The sequence below is a fragment of the Hyla sarda genome, chromosome 6, assembly GCF_029499605.1.
Source record: "Hyla sarda isolate aHylSar1 chromosome 6, aHylSar1.hap1, whole genome shotgun sequence".
In the NCBI taxonomy this organism is placed as follows: domain Eukaryota; kingdom Metazoa; phylum Chordata; class Amphibia; order Anura; family Hylidae; genus Hyla; species Hyla sarda.
In genome coordinates this window covers 165,651,260-165,672,685 of record NC_079194.1, presented here as the reverse complement: position 1 = coordinate 165,672,685, position 21,426 = coordinate 165,651,260, and the positions used below count along the sequence as shown (strand labels likewise).

At 40.0% G+C, this 21,426-nt stretch overlaps 1 long non-coding RNA gene across 1 annotated transcript; it reads right to left on the bottom strand.

Annotated features, from left to right (window-relative positions):
• Positions 1–13,899: 13,899 nt before the first annotated feature.
• On the bottom strand, positions 13,900–17,876 carry LOC130276394 (uncharacterized). Its single transcript, XR_008845108.1, has 6 exons — positions 17,667–17,876; positions 17,411–17,494; positions 17,174–17,244; positions 16,930–17,001; positions 15,450–15,604; positions 13,900–14,409 (listed from the first exon to the last, which is right to left on the bottom strand). It is a non-coding gene; the product is annotated as an uncharacterized LOC130276394 (long non-coding RNA).
• Positions 17,877–21,426: the final 3,550 nt, after the last annotated feature.

Genomic DNA, 21,426 nt, shown 5'->3' with positions numbered 1-21,426 from the left:
GCCACAATAAACCTTAAGAGATCAGGCCCTCATGATCATTTTCTACAGTGGACCAATGGTATTCTTGTCCAATATTATAGGTATTAATATCGGTTAGAGTTAGAGAGGATGATATAGTGTTGTCCTGGTAACACAGAGGAATTTTAAAGCCAATTGTATCATTCCCAATAAAAGACATTGATATTACCACAAAAACTGTTATTCCAGATGTTTTTGGGGCATTTCCACCTTAAAGGGGTTATCCACCATAAGGTGATTTTAGTACGCACCTGCCAGACAGAAATGGACATGCTTAGGAAGGATCTGCGCTTGTCTTGGGGCTAAATGGCTGTGTTGTGAGATTACCATAACAATGTGGCTAGCTTTTTGTGAACTGGTATTTCCTGTTTGACTTCTCTTTTTTTACTACAAATCCCATAGTTCAATTTTCCTCCCTCCCACACATCAGCCACCCCACCCATTGAAACATAAATGAGCTGCATCCATTCAAAAGACCTGTGGTTTTCAATCAGGGTGCCTACAGTTGTTGCATTAGTTGCAGATTGATCCCTCTCCCACAAAGCGATCCCTCCAGCCATTGAAGCAGACAGGCTTCCTGTCATCAGCTGACTAGTGAGTCAGGTCTCTGACACATTGCAACCTGGGAAAATTCAGAGACAGTATACTGTATACATTTTGTATACTGTTAAAAATAAATATTGGGGTGGAAATCACATAAGAATTGTGAGAAAACCGTCACAAACAGGTACAGACACTATATTATGAACTACACTAACTTTACAGCCCCTGTAGCACAGTCAAATAAAAAAAAATCCTGGAATACCCTTTTAATAAGCCTTTGTTAAGGTGGAATTTTCCATTACTGTCATAATTTACAAATTTCCTATTTTAATGCTTTCCAGTCCTTTAACATATATTGTTCTATAATGAATTCTGAGACCTAATGAAAGAACAAAGATGGTCTTGCTGTGTCATAGAAAGGAAATCTATTTTTGCAAGAGACATTTGAGAACTCTGTTTCCGCTAATGGAATATACACCTTTAGTCCCAGAGACCTTGTACAATAAAACATCAGCCCTTTCAGGCAAATTCAGGAAATTAAACTACACTTCTCAGAGAAGGTTCACTTTTAATTTAGCAAAGTGATTCTCTTTTATGTGTAAAAGACTTTTCATTGGCCCAAAAGCCAAGACCGTCCATTTATTACAGACTGATCCAGGGGACCTTTGATTTGATGGGTATATTTTAGTATTTAAGGGCACGCAGAGAGAGAGAGAGCTCCTGTACTTTCTAAATTAAGCAAAGAGGACAACACATTACCGGTTTCAGCAATATTGTCTTAGACATTCTATCTACTGCTATAGCAATGAGGGAGTTGGGGGGAAGAGGCTGACAGATCAGTTATCTTTGGGGATTGCCCATCAAAAACTAAAATGGGGCCACTTGGTTCTGATTTTACTAACTGGAAGATTTTTTATATATATATATATATATATATATATATATATATATAGATGTATGTAACATAAGCTTTCTGGGCATGCTGGGAACTATACATCGGTACCTTCCTAACTGCTGGAGAGCCACAGGTTTAGGAACAGTGATTTCTATAATGACATATATCACTAAAGGAGATCTGCAGAAGCTGTTATAGAACAGACTGTGCTAATCCTCAAGTAATAGGAGGAATGGGGAACTGTTTCTGTTTAGGTACGTGTATGGAGAATAGCTACTAAAGAGACTGTGTGTGTGTGAGGGGTAGCAGTCCAGTGTCAGAGAGGTAAATCCTGCTACAAGAGCTGCTGAAAACAGCTTGTTAAAGGAGCTGCTCTGTATCACACACACATATACAGTATATTGAAATTCTAAACTGGTTCTTTTTGTTACACCCAAAAAGAGATGAATATACATCTGTACAGATTTCTAACATCCTTAACTCCTTAAGGACGTAGGGCATACCTGTACGCCCTACGCCCTGTCCCGGTGTTTAAAACGGGGTCACGCCGTGACTCCGCATCACACCGGGTCGGTACCGGCTGCTAATCATAGCCGGGACCCTGGACTAACAGCGCGCAGCATCGATCGTTGTGCCCGGCGCTGTTAATTCTTCAGACGCGGCAATCAAAGTTGACCGCCCCGTCTGAAAACGAAAGTAAACGCTTCCCGGTAGCTCAGTCGGGCTGATTGAGACATTGCGATAAAATCGCGATGTTCCGATCAGCTGGGACGCAGGCGGAGGTCTCCTTACCTGACTCTGCGGTGTCCGATCGTCGATTGATTGCTCCAAACCTGAGCTACAGGCTTGAGCAATCAAGCCCCTATCTCACTGATCCGTGCAAAGCTATGGCTTTGCAGGGATCAGCATAGGAGATCAGTGTGTGCAGTGTTATAGGTCCCTATGGGAGAGTAGCACTGCACAAAAAAAGGGGAAAAAAAAGTTAACAAAGGTCATTTAACCCCTTCCCTAATAAAAGTTTGAATCACCCCCCTTTTCCCATAAAAAAAACTGTGTAAATAAAAATAAACATATGTGGTATCGCCGTGTGTGAAAATGTCCGAACTATAAAAATATATCGGTAATTAAATCGTACGGTCAATGGCGTGTGCGCAAAAAAATTCCAAAGTCCAAAATAGTGTATTTTTGGTCACTTTTTATATCATGAAAACATGAATAAAAGCGATCAAAAAGTCAGATCAATACAAAAATGGTACCGATAAAAACTTCAGAACACGGCGCAAAAAAATGAGCCTGTACGCGGAAAAATAAAATAGTTATAGGGCTTAGAAGATGAGAATTTTTTACATATAAATTTTCCTGCATGTAGTTATGATTTTTTTTCCGAAGTATGACAAAATCAAACCTATATAAGTAGGGTATCATGTTAACCGTATGGACCTACAGAATAAAGATAAGGTGTTATTTTTACCAAAAAAAATGCAATGCGTAGAAACGGAAGCCCCCCAAAATGTACTAATTGAAATTTTTTCGTCAATTTTGTCGCACAATAAAATTTTTTTCCATTTCGCTGTGGATTTTTGGGTAAAATGACTAATGTCACTGCAAAGTAGAATTGGTGGCGCAAAAAATAAGCCACATATGGAATTTTATGTGAAAAATTGAAAGCGTTATGATTTTTAGAAGGTGATGAGGAAAAAATGAAAATGCAAAAACGGAAAAACCCTGCGTCCTTAAGGGGTTAAGAAAATAGACATATGATTGACAAAGATCCATATGTAGTCTGCTTTGCATTGCATGATTCCATAAAGATGGATGCTGGGCAGCTGGTTTCAATACATTTTTTATGGTGTATTTAGATACCTATCACAGAAAATGTATACCAGAGGCAGAGACAGCCTAAAGACAGTGTCTGCCGTCAATGGAAATCTGTTAGGCAGTTCAAAGTATGGGAATTGTAACATAGTAACACAGTAACATAGTTCATAAGATTGAAAAAAGACCAGAGTCCATCAAGTTCAACCTTTAACCCTAATGAGTCCCTATTGAGTCCCTATTGATGCAGATGAAGGCAAAAAACCCTCATACTAGAGGTAAAAATTCCTTCCAGGCAAATATGGCAGTCAGAATAAATCTCTGGATAAGCGTTCTGTCCCTATTAATCTAGTATACATAACCAGCGATGTTATAATTCTCCAAAAATGCATCCAGCCCCTTTTTTAACTCTTTTACAGAGTTCACCATGACCACCTCCTCTGGCAGAGAGTGCCATAGTTCAACCTATAACCCTAATGAGTCCCTACTAAGTTCATCCAGAAGAAGGCAAAAAAAAAAAAAAAAAACTCATACTAGAGGTAAAAATTCCTTCCCGACTTCTGCCTTTATAAATCTAGTATACATAATTTAATTTTCTGCAAAAATTGTAGAATCCCACATAGACCGCACAGGTCGGCGCTGTCATTACACCGATTTATTCACTTGGACTGTCTGCCCAAAGTTGTTAGTGTGGATGTACCGTTAGACTGTTTGTCATATTATTTTGCCACCTTTAGTGGGAGGTCATAACGCCATTGTCAAAATATTAAAATATGTGACCTTATAAATTGCTGAAAAATATAAACAATGCAATTCATGTCTCTGCGGCCGCCTATTTACCCAGAAGTTTTTAGCGCATTGATTAGTTGTAGTTCTTGCAATATCATAAAATAAAACACAGGTATTCAAAAATATTTATATTTATTGGTTAGGATTTACAAACATAAATGATTATATATCACAATGATTTTATATAAATCTATCTATCTATCTATATATATATATATATATATATATATATATATATATATATTTATTAACGTTAGTAACTTACATACAGTAAAGGTTAGTTCAATATCATATACATGGTATTACTCAGATAGAGATATGAACATATGTAGAACATTAATGAAGCTTTGTAAGCTTATCTTTGTAGTTACCTACAGTAGAACTACAAATTCGCAGAAGTTGGTAACTAAGTCACAATATAGTGTTACATTGGTTAGTTCAATATCATTTACATGGTATTACTTTGAAAGAGAATGTGCCATCAAATGATATACATAATTGGCAGATACCTAATCTCTTTAGATATAAAATGGAGATTATGTCTTGAAACACTCTTCCCATTTCTAACTAACCACGCAAATCTGGTAATACATGTTTAGGTGCATTACCAGACAGATAATGTACAGTACACTAAGTTTGGAGAAAATACTTATAATTAGTTTCCTGATGGTTGTCTTTTTCTTTTGTCAATTAGATGGTAAAGGATATAACATAAAGGCTCTTATTTACTAAGCTGAAACCAACACTTTTTATGGGGTTTTTGGACAATATTTTTAGGCACACACCTGTGCAACAATCATGCGCCTAAAAAAAGCAGACAACTTTAGAAATCCCTTTGAGTGTTTTAGAATTCCCTACAACAGGGCGTGGCTTCTCAAACAAGGGGCTTAACCCGATATTTTCCAGGAAACCCACAGTTTATTGTCTGAAACCCAAGAAGAAAAAAACAGAGAAGAGTTAGAAAACCCGAACCGGTAAAATGGAGTGTTTTTTCCCAAGCATAAATATTATGGCTAATATGTTTAAATAATGTTAAACTAAATTAAAAAAAAAACTTGTTTGACTTTAATTACTTTAAAGTAATTGCAAAGTTATTGTTCTCCTATATATTTGTCATTATTACAGATTATTTATTTCATTTTTATTTCATTGTTCATAATTTTTTTGTTTATTTTCTATAATTTATTAAATATGTGTTAAATATTTATTTATTAGCTATTTATTATTTATTCATTTCAATAATATTGTCTATTTTATTAATGTTCAGTCTTTACCTGCGTCATTGGCAGTTACAGCTGGTACCTGCTGCCTCCTCTGATCTATTCCTGTAATGCAGTGTTTATTCCTGTGTCATGTGATCGGCACTGTGGTGTGGTATGGTCTCTCTCGCTCGCTTCTCTCAGACAGGAAGAGGAGGTGTTTTTTTTTTCTGCATTGGTTTGTCCTTTCCAAGATGGACAAAAAAACAAACACTCGTGCGCCTAAAACTTTTAGTCCAGCACCATATTAGTAAATACCAAACAAATATAGACAAAAGACAAAAAAAAAAAACCACAACAGAAAAACCTCCACTATTAGTAAATGAGGCCCAGACTATGCTATATGCATTATATGAATGCACTGATATGCATAGATCACCTGTTCTCTGCAGAAGAAGTGATCCATTTGCTAAACTTTACAATCTCAATCTGGAGATTAGAGAAATATCTGGTTGCCATAGATATTAATTGATATCATTTCATCCACATTTTTAAACGATCTTAAGGGGTATTCCGGTGAAAAACTTTATTTTTTTTTAAATCAACTGGTGCCAGAAAGTTAAACAGATTTGTAAATTACTTCTATTAAAAAATCTTAATCCTTCCTGTACTTATTAGCTGCTGAATACTACAGTGAAAATTATTTTCCGTTTGAAACACAGAGCTGTCTGCTGACATCATGAGCACAGTGCTCTCTGCTGACATCTCTGTCCATTTTAGGAACTGTCCAGAGTAAAAGGAAATCCCCATAGCAAACATATGCTGTCCTGGACAGTTCCTAAAATGGACAGAGATGTCAGCAGAGAGCACTGTGCTCATGATGTCAGCAGACAGCTCTGTGTTTCAAAAAGAAAATAATTTCCGCTGTAGAATTCAGCAGCTAATAAGTACCCCTTTAAGTAAAGAAGAACCATTTGTATGTTACCAGATACATCTGAGATATAATTTCTGCACATGGGAAAGAGATTAAGAAGGTGTCATCATAGGAAGCCATTGTGTAGTTACAATACAGTCGTAACACATATAGCCCTACATCTGAAAGGACCTCTCTCTGGCTCTACATGACATAACCCCTCAGGTAGCTTACAGGAGAGTAGATCTCTCCTTTCAAGAAGGCTTATTAGCCCATGATACCTTCTGATGCCTTCTTATCTCCTATGAACGGACTGATAAAAAAAATGCAAGGGCCCCCTGCGAGGCTCCGCAGCTCGTCAATCTTCTGCCATGCCCCTATTCCACTTAAATCCCACACACAAAATAAACTTAAAATTTATATATGTAAGAAACACTTTAACATAGATAAAATAGGTAGCTTTCCATGACCAATAATACTGGTATACAAGGAGGAAATATATACAACCATACAATGACTGGATAATACCGCCATACTGTACTGAATAAAACCACTATACATAGACCAGTTTACTATAATGGATCTGCATACTATATAAGAGATTATATACAGTGCCCATATAGCGGGAGATACCAGCTGTACAGAGATCTGTATACCATATAAGTTATTTTATACAGGACCATATGGTGTAGATACCAACTGTACACAGGATCTGTATCATATAAGTGATTGCAGTTACATCTAGGGACTCCCAATTACGGCTTTTCTGATTGGCGGCATCCTCTTTCCTTTTCTTCTCTGTCCGGATCAGACCGCCATGTCCATCTCTTAACATCTGCAGGACAAACATGTCAGTCTCTACATTTTTCCAGTGCCCTCCCCTCCTCTACACAATCTCCCCATCTATAGGCCCACACACTGTAATAATGACCTCCTTGGTGTCATTCACAGTAAAATAGCAGGTAGGTAGGTAGGTAGCCAGATAAATAGATAACTAGGTAGATAGGTCAGGAGGCCAGATATGTAGGTAGGTGGCTAGCTAGGTAGTTAGCCATGTATGAAGGCCAGGCATGTACATAGTTAGGTAGCCAGGTATGTAAGTACATAGCAAGATAAATAGGTAGGTAGTTAGGTAGCCAGGTATGTAGATAAGTAGTTAGGCATCCAGGTATAAAGTTAGGCAGCCAGGTAGTTAGTAAAGTAAGTAGCCAGCACCCCCTCCACCCAGTGGCGGATCCAGATTCTAGTTTCAGGAGGGGCACTACTTGAGTATTTTGTGTTAGCGTACAGAAAATAAGGTGTTGCTTAAAGAAGTTACAGGTAGGAAATGCCTCCAGATAGGTAGTCATCCCCGTAGGTGAATCCCACAGATAGCTACCCCCTGCAAAAACCCCTATGTAGTTAGTAGGTAGCCCTTCTATTTGGTAGTTTGTCCCCATATTATCAAGGCAGGAACATATTAGATAGTCCCCCCACATTAGGTGTAGGCACCAGGGTTCCCCTACATTAGCTAGGCAGCAGAAGTCCCCCCAGCAGAAGTCCCCCACATTTGGTATGGAGCAGTATTTCCCCACAGTAGAAACAGTAAAAGAAGTCTGTTCGGAACTGCGACTTCAAAGCAACAGGAGGTACTTGGAATAGGGCATGTAGTTGGTTCTTGCGTCTAGGTGTAGGTGGGGCTCAGGCTACTTGCAGTATACAGCGGCCACTCACCAATTGAATCCTTCTTCAAGCTTTTATTTCAGCAACATAATACTCACATAGTGATGGGGGGGCAGAAAGGAAGAGCGGGGGGGGGGGGGGGGGGGGGGGAAGAGGCGACTAGCTCCATTTCGCACACTCAAGTTCTTTGTCCGGTATGGCCGATTGAAGCACTGCAGTGTGCGAAATGAAGTTTGTCGCCTCTGTAACCCCTGCTCTTCCTTTCTGTCCCCCCCATCACTATGTGAGTATTATGTTGCTCAATTAAAAGCTTGAAGAAGGATTCAATTGGTGAGTGGCCAGCTTCTATTATTTTCTCTTCATATGAACATTTATTCCCCCACAGTAGGTATAGGCAGCAGCAGAGTTCTCCCACAGTAGGTATAGGTGGCAGCAGAGTTCCCCCACAGTAGGTATAGATGGCAGCAGTTCCCCAGCAGTAGGTATAGGAGGTAGCAGAGTTCCCCTGCAGTAGGTATAGGTGGCAGTAGAGTTCCCCCACAGTATCCAAACAAAGCCAAACTTCTCATCTAAAAATGTCTCCAAACATTACGCAGAGAAACATCATGGCAGCTTTTCTTCTCTATTATTTACAGCTATTGAGAGAGTGAATCCATCTGGTGGAATCAGAGGTGATGATCACAGACAAAAGATTCTAAACGGAGATTTTTTGGATTCTCAAATTAGCCATGCGAGCACTGTTAGGTTTCAACAGACGCCAGGATGTCATTTTGCATTGTTAATCATAAACAAACCCTTATTTACACTTTATCTATTTTTCCTGCGTCTGTCCATCCTTCTTTTACATATGTCATGATGATATCTGAGCTATTCTATGACTGTTATGATTATTATTATTTATTTTTTTGTGATATAATTTTTCATTTAGATATTATTATGGTCCCTGGTAGTGTTGCTTGCGAATATTCGCAATGCAAATTTTATTCGCGAATATCGCATATTGGCGAATTAGCAAATATTCTCGAACATAGCACTATATATTTGTAATTACGAATATTCGTTATTTTTTTCACAGTACACATCACAGTGATCACCCCTCTCTGCTTCCAGCTCTAATACCACTGTGTGAGACTGGCGTGCGAATTTTCGCTTATGCTAATTTTTGCATATGCTAATTTTCGCATATGCTAATTTTCGCATATGCGAAAATAAAACGTGAATATTACGAATGTGCGAATTTAGCGAATATATGACGAATATTCGTCCATATATTCGTGAAATATCGCACATTCGAATATGGCCTATGCCGCTTAACACTAGTCCCTGGGTCATGAATAGTGTTGCTCGCGAATATTCGCAATTCAAATTTTATTCGCGAATATCGCATATGTTCGCATGTGCGAATATTCGCGAATATGACGAATATTCGTCCATATATTCGCGAATATTCGCGAATTCGAATATGGCCTATGCCGCTCAACACTAGTCATGAATGACAAGAAGAGATGTCAAGCGCAGTAAGTAGGATAAAACAGGAACTCTTTATTGTGGATTACATGGATATACACAGGAACAATAGCTAACACATTTTGGATCGAACTGGACCCTTAATCATGGCATAATTAAGGGTCCAGTTCGAAATGCATTGGCTATTGTTCCTGTGTATATCCATGTGATCCACAATAAAGAGTTAATGCTTTATCCTACTTACTGCGCTGGACATCTCTTCTTCTCGTGCTGCTCTATTGGGCCTGAAGGCGCTGCCGGCCAGTCCATGCGCAGGTGATTGGATTTAGCAGAGGAGAGCTGTCGGCATCTTTCCTTTCCGAGTCATGAATGGTCCAGATATCTCTTACATTTGCTATTTTCTCCATTTGAGTGTTGTTTCTAGGTTCTCTTCTATAGGTTTAACCTAATGTGATTCCATTGTGTTTTTATGTCTTTATTGCATTTTTGTTAAGTGTGGTTTTATATTTATATGTCTAAATAACATTATGTATTCTCTGAAGTATGGAATGGGTTAATATCCACAGGTCACATGACCTGTGACCTGTTGTGATTACTCCACCTATAAATAAATATCCATGTTTTCCTTCCTAATGTTGCATGACTAATAGCGCATCTGCGCTTGAAACACGTAACTTACCTGTGTTCCTGTGTCGTGTCATGTTGGAATAAACAAGTAATTTTACATCTCAAGAGCTGGATTTGACTCCTTCTCTTCTCCCACAGTAGGTATAGGTGGCAGCAGAGTTCCCCCATCAGTAGGCATAGGCAGCACCAGAGCTCCCCCAAAAGTAGGTATTGGTCGCAGTAGAGTTCACCCACAGTAGGTATAGATGGCATTAGAGGCCGGAAGAAGCGCACCTGTGTGTGTGAAACCGCCATCAGTCGCCTCTGAGCGCCCCACACTATCTTTGCCTGATGTGCCGGACTGACTAGCCCGAGATGGGAGCTGTTTGATCAGAATTGCAGTAGGTATAGCTGTTTGATTCACCTGCAGTAGATATAGGCGGCAGCAGAGTTCCTCCAACAGTAGGTATAGGCAGCAGCAGAGTTCCCCCAACAGTAGGTACAGGCAAAAGAGTTCCCCAACAGTATGTACATGCAGCAGAGTTCCCCCCACAGCAGGTACAGCCAGCAAAGTTCCCTCGCAGTAGGTGTTGGTGGCAGTAGAGTTCCCCTACAGTAGGTATAGACGGCATCAGAGTTCCCCTGCAGTAGGTATAGGTGGCAGCAGAATCCCCCTGCAGTAGGTATAGGCAGCAGCAAAGTTACCCCAACAATAGGTATAGGCAGCAGCAGAGTTCCTCCAACAGTAGGTACAGGCAGCAGAGTTCCCCCAACAGCAGGTATAGGCAGAACATTTCCCCCACAGCAGGTACAGGCAGCAGAATTCCCCCACAGCAGGTATAGACAGCAGGGTCCCTCTCCCATAGGTATAGGCAGCAGATCCCCCCCCTCCTTCCCCATAGGTATAGGCAGCAGAGTTCCCTCCTCCCTCCCTAATATGGTAAAAAAAATTATGCTTAGCTGATCATCGGCACCTGCACTGCGCGCTGCGTGGGGACAGAGGTCACGTCTCTTTTCTGTGTAGGCCGCAGATGTGGCTCACACAGGGAGGACGCCTTCTGCTGTATGTGTGTGTACTGCACATAAAGTAGGAGGCAGCGCTGTCTGCCTGGGGATCCGGGACGAGTGTCGGCGGGCCCTTATCCCAGCTGGACCCTCTGACCACGTCCAAATGGACTGGCCAGTCAGTCCGCCCCTGGGTAGGACTCCCCCTGTAAGTAGTTTCTCGTAGTTTTCCACCCCCTTATGTAGGTAGGCCCCCCTCTAGGTAGATTCCCAAAAGCCAGAATGGGGCCCAGGCGCCATTGAGAAGACCATATCAGATAAGATATGCCTCCCTCTAGAGTCCATAACTTTTTTTTTTCCAAGGAGAAATCGTTTTGTGAACACCGAAACCCCAGACAAGAAGCCAGAAACAAGAGTAATCCTCTAACCTTACCCAAGCTTTTATTTACCAGTGTGAACTGTATCCTATGTGATGTGTCTCTAGCAAGCGGACTATCATTTTGGATCAAACACTGCGCAGTGCTTTGTTCTGTACACAACCTGCAAGCGCTCCATGTTATTATGTTTGGCTATTCATACACTAGAGGAGGGCGAGAGAATAAACAAAAACAAAAAAAAAGCGTTTTTGCTTTTCCTCCTCGCCTTTTAAAGAGACATAACTTTTGTTATTCAACCCAGAGACCCATATTAGGACATGTTTTTGGAGCGGCCAATTGTATTTTGTAATAACAAATTGAAAAGATAAAATTGAAAAGATAAAATGGGGGAAATTGAAAACATAAAATGCATTTTAACAACTTTTGTGGGGTTTTGTTTTCTGCAGTGCACTTTATGTTCTCTGTATTCTGTGAGTCAATATGATTAAAGCGATACCCATGTTTTCATGCTTATTTATTATTGTTCTGCTTTTAAAAAAAAGTCAAGCCTTTCACTGTCCAGGCATGCTGGGAGTTGTAGTTTTGCAACATCTGGAGGCACCCTGGTTGGGAAACACTGCCCTATGGTAATACCCAGAGTGCACAATGCCCTCCTTATATCTTCTTACAGCGCAACAGATTGTACATTAATTTCGAGCAATACCATATACCGCGACTGAATTTTCATCCAGCATGTCCGAGTATCCTGTAATACAATACAATTCCCATCCTGTGGCTCTCCTGCTGCTGCAGAACTAAAACACCCAGCAAGCCTTGACAGCCAGAGGCATGAAAGAAGTTGTAGTTTTCGCAACATCTGTAGAGCCGTACATTTAGTATCTGTAGATCAACATTTATCCGTCTGATATCATCACATGGAGCTCGTTTTATATTTTTTTATTTTTTTACAACACACAGTACAAAAAGGCTGGAAAGTAAACATCTGAAATCATAATAATAATAAAAAAACAAATTAAAAAACAAATCAATGCCCATTTAAGTGGTGAGCGCATGGTCAGAACATATATACATTGTAAACTTGTATTTAATTTATTGGTTGCTTTTATTACTCAGATTTTTTTTTTTTTTTACTTTTTGCTGTCAATCAAAACATACATTGCTGCTTCTTGGAGACCATCAGTACTGACAGATCCTACTGTGAGGCCAGGTTTCCAGACAGGTTTTTTTCTGCCCATTTTTGTAAATTGCCACAACAGTTTTTGAGCCTTCCAGAAAAATCATAACATTCTTAGTTTTCGGTCTTAGTATTTTTTATTTTTTTATTTCGAGGTGACCATATTTTTAAATGCCACCAGTTGATGATGTGCCATAAAAACCTTAAATTTTGTTTCTATTAACCCCTGCAGCATAAAGTCTGCAGCTTTAAATCCCGCACATTAAATATGTGCAGAATACTGTATGTGTGTTCATGCTACAGAATCTTCTTCCAGAAATATTATAGCTAGCAATTCCAAGGGAGGTCGGTGTCAAATGAATGAGCTGGCGCTAGGACCGCATGGTCATTCCTGTCCCCACAGACAACAATGTATTCTGCATGAACTCCGCCAAAAGAATTAATAAGATTATTCTTTTGGTAGATAAATTTCCATGGTAGAAGACTTAACCAGGAAAATTCCATTGACAGTCTAGCTGGGCTCCGTCCCATTCAGGGTCTGTTTGGCACCAGACAAGGAAGCCGAATGGACTCTTTGCTTAATGGACATGGCTGAGTACAGGCGAATCCCATTAATATGAATGGGGTCTGTAGGGTGTCCGATATTTTACAGGAATTAAAATAAAATAAGATATGAATTATTTTTTCTGCCCATCTTCGGTCCTTTAAACAGGTGAAGTGACGCTGCTCCCTTTGCAGAGCGGAGCTGCAGTGTGAACTTGGCCTTACTCAGGCTACAATTACCTGCTGGTGGTGCGGCAGACACATTTGTACAGGTTCCTCCCGAGATGGCAATTTGGCTGTGAGTGATCTCAACAATGGGACAACTTGCGATCACTCTGTCCCCAGTATGATGCCAAAACATTCCGATTGCTGTGTAATATGTCATACATACGTTCCCATCCATATAAGTAGATCAATATACTTAGCCTGTGGCTGTCCGACATGCTAAGAGTTGTAGTTTAGCAAGAAAGACCCAGATTGAAGACCACTAAGACACAGGAAGATCCCTGTGAACCTGACGCATCATCTTTCCCTTAAAGGAAATCTGTCACGTGTGTCACCTGCACTAACCTGTCGGTGCCGACAGGTAGTGCAGGTGACACTGATGACAACGGTACTTACCTTGTCCCGGTCCGTGGTGGGAATCTCCTGTGGTCTCCTCCTTTAGCTCCAGCTCCAGGCACTGGCTTGGGGCATGGGTGGAGCTTAATGATGTCACCACTGCTGTTCCCAGGACCCGGGACCCAGCAGAGAGCAGCAGCGTTGATGCCACTAAGCTCTGCCCAAGCCAGGACCCAGAGCTGGAGCTATCAGAGGAAATTACAGGAGATCCTCGCCATGGACTGGGACAAGGTAAGTACCGTGGTCATGTGTCACCTGCACTACCTGTCGGTACCGACAGGTTGGTGCAGGTGACACTGGTGACAGATTTCCATTAATGGTATAAGAATTATTCAGCATTCACATAGAAACCAATTCATCATTACTTGTATATTCACATCTTTATCAATAGGGATCATCTTACTGGAAAAACTCAGCATTCACTGAGCGGTCTGCATCTAAAATGTCTGTCCACTTTAGGGAACAATATGGGACTCAGTAAACATATGCGACAAGTTAGTTTTATGGTCTGAGAAAATGTCATCTCTTTATTGGCCAATGAGCAGGCGAGGAATAAAGGCCGCATGGTGGAGGAATATGGATCCGTCATCCATCATAGTAATACAGTTTTGCAGCCCAGGGGAGTAATAGGTCATGTCTCTGGCAATGATGGCTGCCGTCTCTTCATCTGTCGTCATGCTGCGACGCGCAAGCTCCGCCTTCACACACATCTTCACGTGCTGAAACTCCATGGGGAAGAATGGGACAAATATGTCAATGAAGTTCTTATGTATAATATCCTCCTGAAACAGAAAAGGGAGGATGGAAAGAAGGGAAGAGTTAAAGGGGTACTCCAGTAGAAAACAATCAATTGGTGGAAAAAGTTAAACAGAATTGTAAATTACTTTTATATAAAAATTTTAATCCTTCCAGTACTTCCAGCTGCTGTATGATCCACAGGAAGTTGTGTAGTTCTTTCCAGTCTGACCAAAGTGCTCGCTGCTGACACATCTGTCCGTGTCAGGAACTGTCCAGAGTACAAGCAAATCCTCATAGCAAACCACAGTTTCTGACACGAACAGAGGTGGCAGAAGGGAGCACTGTGGTCAGACTGGAAAGAACTGCACAACTTCTGCTAGAGCATACAGCAGCTGATAAGTACTAAAAGATTTTTAAATAGAAGTTATTTACAAATTTGTTTACCTTTCTGCCACCAGTTGATTAGAAATAAATTGTTTTCCACTGGAGTACTCCTTTAAAGGGGTTGTGCGCTGCCCTGCCTTTCGGAGCTCCGCTCACAGCGTCCGGAAGTTCATTACTCCGAACGCTGTGTGCGGGCTTCCGTGTTCGCGGCCGCCGGGCGTGACGTCACGCCCGGCCCCTCGTGACGTCTCACCCGCCCCCTCGTGATGTCACGCCCGCCCCCTCTACCAAAGTCTATGGGAAGGGGGCGTAACAGTGGTCGCGCCCCCTTCCCATAGACTTTCGTTGAGGGGCCACAAACACGGAAGCCCGCACACAGCGTTCGGAGTAATGAACTTCCGGACGCTGTGAGCGGAGCTCTGAAAAGCAGGGCAGCGCACAACCCCTTTAATGACATTCTAAAAAAAAAAATTTAAATCAAAACTACTACACAGAAAAGATCTGGAGTGCACTTAACTAAAGCTCTATGGGGAACCTATTGGAATCAATGGGCATTAACTGATTTCTATACAACGGGGTCCTTACAGGGGGTCCTGTACCCTGCTTCACTATAGGGGTATCTCTGATATCTCCTTAAAGGGAACCTGTCAACCTATATAATTGACATAACACGAATATAAGGTAAAATAAGGTTTCTTACCAGTCCCCGATTTCCTCATTGGGTCCACTAAAGTAGCGAAAATGTCCCATGCTATATGGTAATCGAAATGTAATCATTCCTATGGGGTGATCAATAGCCCAGGCACTGCAGGTGGTGGGTTCCCCAGGGCTTATCCCTGTATTACAAATTATGATCTATTGAATGAGAGGACATCAGTATCTGATTAATGGCGGTGATGAACAATGAGACCCCCCTCTCTGATCCTGACTCACCTACCTGATCCCCTGTTCCTGATAACCTACACTTTAAAAGGGTACTTTGCCACTAGACATCTTATTCTTTGGATAGGGGATAAAATGTCTGATCGGGGGGGGGGGAGGAGGGGCCCACCGCAGGGACACCCCACAATCTTCCTGCAGCACCCAGCATTTGAAGGCTTGTGATGTCACAGCCATGCCCCCTTATTACATCACACCACGCCCACTCAAAGCAAGACTATGGGAGGGAACTTGCATTGAGGGAATGTGGCATGATGTCTGGGGGTGGTTGGCATGGTAAACTTGACGTCACGAGCCTCCGGCGCCACATTGCCAGTCACTCCGTGCACCGGATGACTGGAGTGCTGTTGCGGCGATCACAGGGGTCCCGCCACAGCAGGATAGGGGCTAAGATGTCTAGGGGCAGAGTACCCATTTACTATCTCAGCACACAGGAAATGCCTGCTCGGCCAATCTGTATATCCATAGATGTCAGAACAGAGGGGTTTGTTTTCAATACAGTCTTTATATAGTAACCATTCAATAAACCATTTTAAATCCCCCACCGTTTTATGTCTGCAGTTCTGCAGGCTGCAGATCACTATTGGGTGTTGTAGTTCTACAACTGGGGCAGGCTGCAGATCACTGCTGGGTGTTGTAGTTCTGCAGCTGCCACAGCTGGCAGGTTACTGTTGCAGAGCAAAAATAAACCCAAAACACTGCTTTGAAATAACACCTCAACTCCCAACCATGATCCACAACCTGCTGCAGCTGTAGAACTACAACTCCCAGCAGTAATCTGCAACCTACTCCAGCTGTAGAACCACAATGCTCAGCAGTGATCTGCAGTCTACAGCAGCTGTAGAGCTACAAAGCTAAGCAGCTATCTTCAATCTACAGCAGCTGTAGAACTACAACTCCTAGCAGTGACCTGCTACATGTGGCTCTGCAGCTGTTGCCAGACTACAACTCTCAGCATGCCCTGACAGTTGAAGGTCATCAGGACATGCTGGAAGATAGATACATAAATACATAGGGGGAGATTTATCAAAACCTGTCCAGAGGAAAATTTGACCAGTTGCCCATGGCAACCAATCAGATCGCTTCTTTCAATTTTCAGAGGCCTTTTTTTTTTTTAAATTAAAGAAGCAAGATGATTGGTTGCTATAGGCAACTGGTCAACTTTTCCTCTGCACAGGTTTTAATAAACCTCCCCCATAGAGATTAGATAGACAGATGTGATGGTTAGACTGTAGATTTACCTTGACATTTTCTCATTTTTGTAGGGATTTATTTCTTTTTTTTTTTTTTGTTTTTTGGAGGTAGTTTTTTTTCTGTATAAAAAAAAAAAAAGAAAATTAGTTGCTATAAACTAAAAACTGATTAAACTACATTTTTTTTAAAAGAATTCGTACAGAGACAAACAAAGAAAAAGATTGAAACAGACAAGTGACAACATGATAAAGAGGTTAAGGGAGTTAGACTGTAGATTTGACATTTTCTCACCTTTCTCTTTTTTTTGCGTTTTTTTATTTTTTTGGGGGTTTTCTTAGTTTTTTTGAGGGGAGGGTTTTCTTCTAGAAAAAAAAAAGAAAATTAGTTGGTATAAAGAAATGAAAACTGTGATTTGACCTTTTTAAAAATAATTCATACAGAGACAAACAAAGAAAGAGATAGAAACAGACAAGTGACAACATGATAAAGAGGTAAGGGAGTTAGACTGTAGATTTGACATTTTCTCACCTTTTTTTTTTTTCCCGTTTTTATTTTTTTTATTTTTTTTATTTTTTGAGGTTTTTATTAGTTTTTTGGGGGGAGGGTTTTCTTCTAGAAATAAAAAAGAAAAAGAAAATTAGTTGGTATAAAGAAATTAAAACTGTGATTTGACCTTTTTAAAAATAATTTGTACAGAGACAAAGAAAAAGCTAGAAACAGACAAGAGACAACATGATAAAAAGATACAGGAGTTAGTTAGACTGTAGATTTGACATTTTCTCACCTTTTTATTTTTATTTTTTTCGTTTTGTTTTTTTTTTTTGAGGTTTTTATAAGTTTTTTTGGGGGGGAGGGTTTTCTTCTAGAAATAAAAAAGAAAAAGAAAATTAGTTGGTATGAAGAAATTAAAACTGTGATTTGACCTTTTAAAAAATAATTTGTACAGAGACAAACAAAGAAAAAGCTAGAAACAGACAAGAGACAACATGATAAAGAGATACAGGAGTTAGTTAGACTGTAGATTTGACATTTGCTCACTTTTTTTCTTTTTCTTTTAGTTTTTTTGATATTTTTTGGAGTTTTTTTTTGTTTTTTGGGAGGGTTTTCTTCTAGAAAAAAAAGAAAAACAAAATTAGTTGGCATAAAGAAATAAAAACTGTGATTGTACCTTTTTAAAAAGAATTCGTACAGAGACAAACAAAGAAAGAGATAGAAACAGACAAGAGACAGCATGATAAAGAAATACAGGAGTTAGACTATAGATTAGACATTTTCTCACTTTTTTAGGTTTTTTGATTTTTTTTGATTTTTTGTATTTTGGGAGGGTTTTCTTCTAGAAAAAAAAAGAAAAACAAAATTAGTTGGTATAAAGAAATAAAAACTGTGATTTTGCCTTTTTAAAAATAATTCGTACAGAGACAAACAAAGAAAGAGATAGGAACAGCCAAGAAACAACATGATAAAGATATACAGGAGTTAGACTGGAGATTTTTCTCACCTTTTTTTTTTATTATTTTTTTTTTTTTTAGTTTTTTTTGGGAGGGTTTTCTTCTAGAAAAAAACAAACAGAAAGAAAATGAGTTGGTAGAAAAAGAAATAAAAACCATGATTTGACCTTTTTTTTTTTAAGAATTCGTACAGAGACAAACAAAGAAAGAGATAGAAACAGCCAAGAGACAACATGATAAAGAGATACAGGAGTTAGACTGTAGATTTGATATTTTCTCACCTTTTTCTTTTTTTTTTTTGCATTTCTTTTAGGTTTTTCCAATTTTTTAAAGAATTCGTACAGAGAAAGGGATAATAGATGACGTCATAGACAAGAGATGACGTGATAGACAAAGATAGATAGACTGTAGAATTACCATGACATTTTCTCACCTTTTTTTTTTTTTATTTTTTTTATTTTTTATATAGATTTTTTTTTTTTACTGGAGAAAATAAAATGATTTGCTATATAAAAAGTAAAAACTCATTTAACATTTTCTTAAAGAATGAATACAGTGACTAACAGAAAAATATATAAACAGACAGGAGACAACATGATAGAGATACAGTATATAGACTTACCTTACATTTTCTCACCTTTTTTTTTTTATTTTATTTTTTTTTTGTTTTTTTGGGAGGGTTTTCTTCTAGAAAAAAAACAAAACAAAAAGAAAATTAGCTGGTATAAAGAAATTAAAACTGTGATTTGACCTTTTTTTTTAAAGAATTTGTACAGAGACAAACAAAGAAAGAGATAGAAACAGAGAAGAGACAACATGATAAAGATATACAGGAGTTAGACTGTATATTTGACGTTTTCTCACCTTTTTTTTTTTTTTTTACTTCTTTTTTTTTGGGGGGGAAGGGTTTTCTTCTGGGAAAAAAATAAAAAATCAGTTGTCATAACAGAAATAAAAACTGTGATTTAAGTGTTTTTAAGAATCTGTACAGAGACTAACATAGAAAGAGATAGAAACACACAAGAGACAATGTGATAGACAGAAATACAGGAGACTGTGGATGGCGCAGACACAGCTTTTTGAAGAAAGGGGTTAAATATCTTTTGAACACCGGAGATGAATATTGGGGTAGAACATTCTGATCGGGGTCTTGAATACTCACTTCTTTATGTTCTTGATTTGTGCCACCAGTGGCAGCACAAGATGGAGAAGAATCTGCAACACAAGAAATGTTTGTGAGATCAGCAGCGCTTTCTGGTGACATGTGATCTGTGAGCCCTGGGCTCTGTTCGCATTACACATCAGCCCTACATCTGCCCTTTACATTGGGAAGCTTCCGGTGTATCCGTCACATGTATCCATAGGGCTCTGCTCACCTATAGCCTAGTACTGGGGGAATAAAATGCTGGTGGGGGAAACAGACAGGGAGTGACAAATAGATGGGCTCTGGCAGTGCTATTTCTGGAAACAATATGGCCGCTATTCTGCAAAATAAAGCTGCCTCTTATCTACAGGGAATTCTTCCCTGACAGCTCATAGACTATACTGTACAGAAAACACATGTATTGCCTACCACTGGAAAAAGCCATCACTGTGTGATGAGGGCCCAACCCCTGGGCCCCAGTGATCAGCAGAATTACAGTACTATAAATAACCAACAGCTGTGATGCTGAGGCTGGACAAACATTGAGGGTCACTGCTAATTCTGGGGAACCTAGGTGTTGCCCCCTTTAGATCACACACTTTGGTAACATTGTGACCCTCCTGTCATGTATGTGTGTATATATAATGGAGATCAGAAGAAGAAGATGTAGGAGACAGATGTGACATCCTTCTATTACTCACATGCCCCTCAGCCATGGGACCCAGCCTCTTGGTCTTCTAAAAAAAAGAGAAACGCAAGATATTATATACAATCCCTCCTGGAATAATTCTTCTAAGTCTCACAAGGACCCCATGAGCTGTTAGTGCCCCTGGGGTATATAACTTCTTTATATCTCTCTACTTACACAGGCTCCTTGTCCTCCTGATCTTCAGGTATTTCACTATTGGAGAGAGAAAAGAGAGAACATGATCAGTATTGTGGTCACTTAATATTCTGTATTATCAATAGAAGAAGCTGCAGGATAAGTGGCGGCAGCGGCCCCTGCTCCTCCTCTACACTTACATTACTGTGTCCTGTATTGGTGGTATGGAGACCTCCTTTTGTTCTGGTCTATAGAAGAAAACAAAGCTACAGTTACTGTCATTGATAGGGAAATGTTCAGAATGTGTGATGTATAAGACGTGGCTCCAGGTTGGTCCCCACAGCTCTCACTATAGTAGCCCCCGATCTCCTAACACTAGAGGAAGATGGAGGATTCTGGAGAAATACCTGAATGTCTGCTTTGTCCTAAATTTCTGTTTAAATCTGTAAATAAAAAGAGGAGACAAATAAGTGAATATTATACAGAAACCGTACATTCCCTGTCCCTTAGGAGCAGCTGGGGCCAAGATCTAGTGACACAGCCAATGCAGCTGAGCTGTGCGGTCCCTATATCCGCTTCTCTCCTCCATGCACAAGAAGGGACATGTGAGCAGCCAATCAGCAGCAGGACAAGCTCTCTTTATGCTCTTGAAATCTGCTATGTCCAGATGACTCTTCACCAGTCGGTAACAAACGGCGCCCCCTACGTTATAAGATTAGGCTCTACATTATGCAGCATCAGGCAGATTATATTGAGGCATCTAAATAGCACTATTATCATGCAGTATAGGGGCTGTGGGGGATTTTGGGCCATAAAACTTGGGTCAGGTTCTCTTTAACCATTTTGATTTTGTCTCAATAAGAAATAAAATTGCATACCAGTCCAAACCTCAATGAAGTCACCAGTCAACTAGTAGGACTAGTGAACTTGAGGTTTGGACCTTGGGGTATTGGTGTCTGTCTGATATAACCTCAGACTAGTTTTAGCAGTAAGCTGCACACACCTTATTGTTGTTTGCACTCAATAAGAAATAATAAGAATGTTTTTAGCTTACCCTGCCCAGTTTCTTCTCCGTCGCCTTTTTAACATTTCTCTATCCCATCTTTTTAATCTAGGAAAAAGAAAAGCC